The following is a 6,000-nucleotide window of genomic DNA, read 5'->3' as shown; positions in this document are numbered from 1 at the left end:
CGCGGCCTGGATGCCCGGCCCCTCCTGCACAACCCCCCACCCCGACCCTCGGCCCCCGGAGATGAGACCAGTCCCCGAGCTCTGGACAGACGGAATCCAGGGTGGCGCGGGGACCCAATCTTACTCAGGTTTGCATCCCCCCTGCCCCCCCAACACCTAGACCGGCGCCTGCAATGCAGTACCCGTTGGTTGGGGTACCCAAGGCTCCGTTCTAGGTCCTCCCCGTCTGGACCCACCCCTTTGCCAACCTGTCTGCGGCGACTCTAGGCTATCTCGCAAGCACACGCCATCCTGTCCTCACCAGGGCCTTAACTCACATCTGTGCAATCACTGACCCACTGCATTCATTCATTCCACAATTTTTATCGAGCCCTCTATCTGCCAGGGCTTGAAGAGACCAAGACAAGCAAGGCCCCTGCTCGTGGAACTACTTCTAGAGAGGGAGACAGATATTACACACGCAAAACAGATAAATCCCCGTTACAATTTGCCATATGTGCCGGGAAGGAATTAGTGTGCTGAGAGAGGAGAAGGCAGGGACCCGAGCTTCCGTGGCAGGTGGACAGGGAAGCCTTTCTGAGGCAATGCCGTTCACTGAGACCTGAAGGCTGACTAGGACTTACTCCAGAGTGGAGCCGGAGGAGAGCTTTCCTGCCGGAGGGAATAACAAGGGGAAAGATTCCCAGTGTGCCTGCAGCGGAGCAAGGGGCAAAACGAGGGATGCAGGGCTCTCATCAAGGCCTGGGCAGACCCTGAGGAGGAGTTCAGGTTTTATTCTAAGTGAGCTGGAAAGCCACTAAAGTGTTCTAAGCAGGTAAGTGACACGATCTGTTGGCTCACGGCTTCTCTCTAACTGCAGTGGCGATGCCTGCATCTCTCAGCCTGGCTGATTCCCATGAGTCAAGACTAGTGCAAATGTGTCTCCTCCGTGAAGCTTTTCCTGGGGTTCCTGCCACCTGTAACTTCTCCTTTAGTATTTCATCGCCCATAGGGCATTGCCACTGTTATCTGGTATTATAGATTCCACGTTCTCATATGCTTCATTTTTGCATCCCCCACCAGGCTAAGTGCAGGGCTTGGCACTTTGCAGATACCTGCGTGTGTGTGTGTGTGTGTGTGTGTGTGTGTGCGCGTGCGCGTGAGCGTGTCCTGTCTTGTCCTTTTTGTCTGTTTCCATCATCTGAGGATCCTTCCTCTGAGAGGCTGACATGCCTTGATTTCTAAAATGGCCGACCTGTTCCTGGCAGAAGCTAGATTGCACCAGGGCCCTTGTCAGTGATATAGTCTCCCCCACCCCCTGTGTCTTGAGGGTTAAATAAATTAATGAACTAAATGAGTTAATAGGTGTAAAGTGCTGGCACATAGTAAGCATTATAAAAATAAATTTGATAAGACCAGCAATAATTATCTTTCAAATATTTATTGTGCTAGAAACAAGCTTCTCTCTCATTAGAAGTTATACTCTGAAGCTTGCCATTGTTGTCTTGCCGGCTTTCAAAATATGTGTTCCTACTTTTAGTCAATGCACCAATAAAATTCCTTTCCTACTGTCATCAAGAACTATTACTGAGGGCTGGCGGGTTAGCTCAGTTGGTTACAGTGCAGCCTTATGACACCAAGGTCATGAGTTCAGATCCCCCTACTGGACACACACACACACACACACACACACACACATCACTGCTAAAACTTAGTAAAGCTGACCACCCCTTTTCTGTGACTTGAATGAGATTGGTGATTGCAATAAATCTTCCTTGATAATTACAGGCATAGTGTTATTCCAGGTGTTGTGTGAATGCTTACAAAAGAATAAATGGATATTGCCACTGTAGTAACCTGGGCTAGAGTAAGTGTTCTAGTTTTATTATTTTTAAAACCAGGTCCATACTGCATAGACAAACATCCTCTCCTCTGCTTCTCTGTTCCTGTCCTACAGTCCTGGGGCTCATTGTCATCCTACAGCTTTCTTTTCTTCACATCTTGGCTGCTCTCTACATTTCTCTATTTCTTTTCCTCTTTCCCCATACACCCTAGGGATAAGGCCATTATAATATGTTATATGATACGCTACAGTTTATAGAATAGTTCAACTACAAGATCTTGTTTAGGTCTTGACAGCACCCTGGAAGGAGGGAAGACAGATGTTATTTATTTTGCTCATTTTATACCTGCAGATGGAAGCAAAAGATACTGGGTGACTTGCAGGAGATCACCTGACTGGTGAATGGTAGACTCAGACCTGATGAACCATACAGCACCCTTTCTGCCACAACTCCCTGTATGAAAAATACCCAGGTTCCCATATCTATATTCATGGAAGGGAGAAATAAAATTAATAAATATCACGCAATGAAAGAAATTCATATTCCAATTTTATTTGATTTTTTTAAAGGTGGACTGAATTTCTCATGATGATGTCAACATCACTTTGGGCATCTAGAATCATATGCTTTCACATCAAACAGGCTATGATTAGAATCTGCCACCAGTAAGTGGCACACTAATAAACTGTGTGATGGCCAACATCACACAGTTGGCTAGTATACTTAATCTTTCTAAAACTCAGTTACATGTCATTTGCAAAATGGGAATGATAATTCCTATGTCATCATGTTACTGTACATAGAGGTTCCCAAAGGGCTGGTTGTTGTTTTTATTAATATTAGTCCAGTGCTTTGACCATATGGTCACACACCAAACATGGCTAGCCATGGGGCTGGAAAGTTCAGTAAGCTATGGGAAAAGACACTGCAGCTGGAGCCTCTTTTGGGGCAGCTAATCCTTCTGGACCAACCAGGTCTTCCACACTAACATCCTTCTTTCTCCCATTTTATTTTTTATTAGGAAGCTGCAGGTGAGAAGTAGCGTAGCTTCTAGAGACTCTTGGCATCTTTTCATCCTAATGCTGTGTCCTGAACATGGCAGACATTCAATGAATATGTTTGAACTGAATAAATCTTTCCATTCATATATGACGGTACTTCAAAAAGTTCGTGGAAAAATAGAATTAAAATATAATACAGATCTTTCCAAGAATTTTTTTAAGTACCCTGGTATATCTCCAAAATCAATGAGTCTGAAATTTATATTCTTTACACTTGTGACTATAATGATAGGATAAATACCTTGAAGGACAGTTACTGGGTCAAAGAGTATATGCTTTTTTTTTTTTTTTTTATTTTTAAAAAAAAAGTTCGTGGAAAAATAGAATTAAAATATAATACAGATCTTTCCAAGAATTTTTTTAAGTACCCTGGTATATCTCCAAAATCAATGAGTCTGAAATTTATATTCTTTACACTTGTGACTATAATGATAGGATAAATACCTTGAAGGACAGTTACTGGGTCAAAGAGTATATGCTTTTTTTTTTTTTTTTTAATTTTGAAAGATATCGCCAAGTTGACCACCATACATTTGTGCTAGTTTAGTTTCCACCAGCAGTGTGTAAGATTCCTGATTCCTTACTGAGTACTGGCAGATGTTTTAATGCCGTCTCTTTGATGGGTGTGAAATGGTGCTTCATGGTTGCTTTATATTGAATTTCCTTGACAAATAATGAAGCTGAGTATCTTTTCACATGAATATTGGCCATTCCCATGTAAACATCTATGAAATACCTGTTGATTTTTTTCCCCCATGTTTTTACTTGGTGGTTTGTCCTTTTTCTTATCCACTTACAGGAGCTCTTTATTATAGATACGAATCATTTGTTGGTTTAGACGTCCAAACAATTTTTAAAAGTATACCTCACCATGCAAGTAGTTCTTGTGGGAATATGAACAGCTGTACCAAGTGGAAATTAACCCTTCAAATGCTTCTATTATTTCTAGAGAATCATATTTTAGTCAAATATCAAAACTTTTAGGTTATAGAAAAGGGAGCAAATAGATGGTGGAAGTATTTTGTGAGCAGTAGACTTTTTAAGCTCTTGAAATTATGGTAGATAACAGGCCTTGAGATCTCTCCACAAGAAATTACCTTCCCCAAATTGCATTGGGGCAAAGAGCACCTTACCGAGCTGTGATATTCCTTGGGAAGACAGGTTGGAACAGAATCAGTCTCCATCAGCAGATAGTACTTTTCAGGACAAGTTACTTGGAGAAGAGGACAGAACACTTGCCATGTGATTGGTTGTATAGTCCCTTGCTGCCATTTTCTAGCCGTTCACATTGAATGGAGGTAATGATCCCTACCTAGCCAATTCCCAAGGGTATCGAACGATCAAATGAGATCATAAATATGAAAGAGTTATGTAAATGACAGGTATATTAGTTAGGCTCTGGGAAGTAACCAACATTTTGCTAGAGTGGAAAAACCTCATTGACCTACAATCTTTAGGCCCTATCCCTTCTCCTACCACCTGTTCTGCATATATATAGGTGCATGATTGTAGAGTCCTGGTTTTTCCAAACATGGTTTCCAGACCAGCAGCTGCAGGATCAGCAGCATCAACATCATCCAGGAACTTGTTAGAAATGCAAATTCTCAGCCCTCACCACAGAGCTACCAAATCAGAAACTCTGGGGGTGGGGCCCGGAAATATGTGTTTTAACAATCCCTGCAGTAATTCTGATGCATGCTAAAGTTTGAGAACCAATGACCTAATGGGATGAACAAGGAAGGGCTTTAAAGCCAGCAAATGTGGGTTTAAGTCTCAACCCCTCCATTTGCAAACTTGTGACATGAGTAAGTTACTAGACCCCTGTTGGGCTTCCAAGCTCTTACCAATAAGAGGAGGATGATAGGATGACACTTCCCTCACAGGGTTGTGGTGAGAGGTAAATGACACAAAGTATCCTGGCTCTGCTACTTTTTACTTATGTGTCCTTTGGCAAGTCACCTTGTCTTTCTTTGGCTCATTTTTTTTCATCTAAAAATATGGGAATGGCAAGAGTTAACATGTATGTATTGCTTACTGTGTGCCAGCTGCTGTCCTAAACAGCGCATGGTTTTAAAATTTTATTTATTTTATTTTATTCTTATAATAACCCCATTATACAATCTCCATTTTACAAATGAGAAAAACTGAAGCAGAGAGAGGTTAAGTAATGTTTCCATAGTTACACAACTAGTAAGCTGGGATTCGAACCCAGGCTGTCTGCTGTGGAGACCTTGCATTAAAGACAATGCTGAGCAAATAATCAGTTCTCAGTAAATGTATGATGGTGATGATAAGAAAATTGGCTGACAAATAACAGGTACTCCTTATATTAATTTCCTTGCCCTTGCCTGGTATCTTGTCTTCATGTGAGTTTACTCAGCTTTTCTTCCACAGTTAGGCCTACTTATAAACCTTCACCACACCCCACCCTCTCACCTCCTAGTCAGCAATTTTTCTCTCTCCATCTCACCTCTTTTAGGGCCATTTAGGTGCTCTGAGCAAACCGAACAGAGGCGTGGCTGTGTGGAGGAAGACCTAGTGTGGTGGTGCAGGTGAAGCCACCTTCCCTTTACCCCATCCTGGCATGCTTTGGGAACAGATGAATAAGCTAGAAGATACTCCGGACAAGTCATTGATAGATTATTTGGTCTGTCTAATTTGGGACGTATCTTTTGAGTCCCTCTTTGCTTACCTATCCACTAATCAAGAAATAGAATGCCTCAAAAGTTCTAAGGATATGTAAAAAGCTTTTTTTTGGCTTGGTTTTTCTTTAGAGTAAAATTTGCAGCCGGAAAATTTAACCCACAGTATTTCAGCAGCATTTCTTTTTCTTTTTTCATTTTTGTTTTGCTAGGACCAAAATGTACTTGGATATGAGGCTCACTATACAATTCTTTCAGCTTTTTGTATGTTTGAAACTTTTCAAAATACAATGCTGGGTAAAATACAGATACCCTTAGAAATGACCACATTAAAACAAAACAAAACAATTATTTCCTTTTTAATATAAATAGCAGCTCTCCTTCCCTTCTCCCACCTCCTTACTAATCCCAGCCTTAAGCCTTAGACCTTTTCTTTTCTTTTTTTTCCTGGGGGAGCCTGCATGAGTAAAAAGG

The 6,000-nt window shown here is 41.7% G+C and overlaps 1 protein-coding gene across 1 annotated transcript in view; it reads left to right on the top strand.

Moving 5' to 3' along the window:
- The first annotated feature begins 543 nt into the window (after positions 1–543).
- The window catches only part of DNAJC6 (DnaJ (Hsp40) homolog, subfamily C, member 6), a 146,637-nt gene continuing 141,180 nt past the window's right edge, over positions 544–6,000 (top strand). The window contains exon 1 of the mRNA XM_008573978.1: positions 544–814. The gene's annotated coding sequence lies outside the window, so the exon portion shown is untranslated. The remainder of the gene's footprint in view (positions 815–6,000) is intronic.

Source organism: Galeopterus variegatus, unplaced genomic scaffold (assembly GCF_000696425.1).
Source record: "Galeopterus variegatus unplaced genomic scaffold, G_variegatus-3.0.2 Scaffold979, whole genome shotgun sequence".
Lineage (NCBI taxonomy): Eukaryota > Metazoa > Chordata > Mammalia > Dermoptera > Cynocephalidae > Galeopterus > Galeopterus variegatus.
This window is presented reverse-complemented; position numbering and strand designations above follow the sequence as displayed.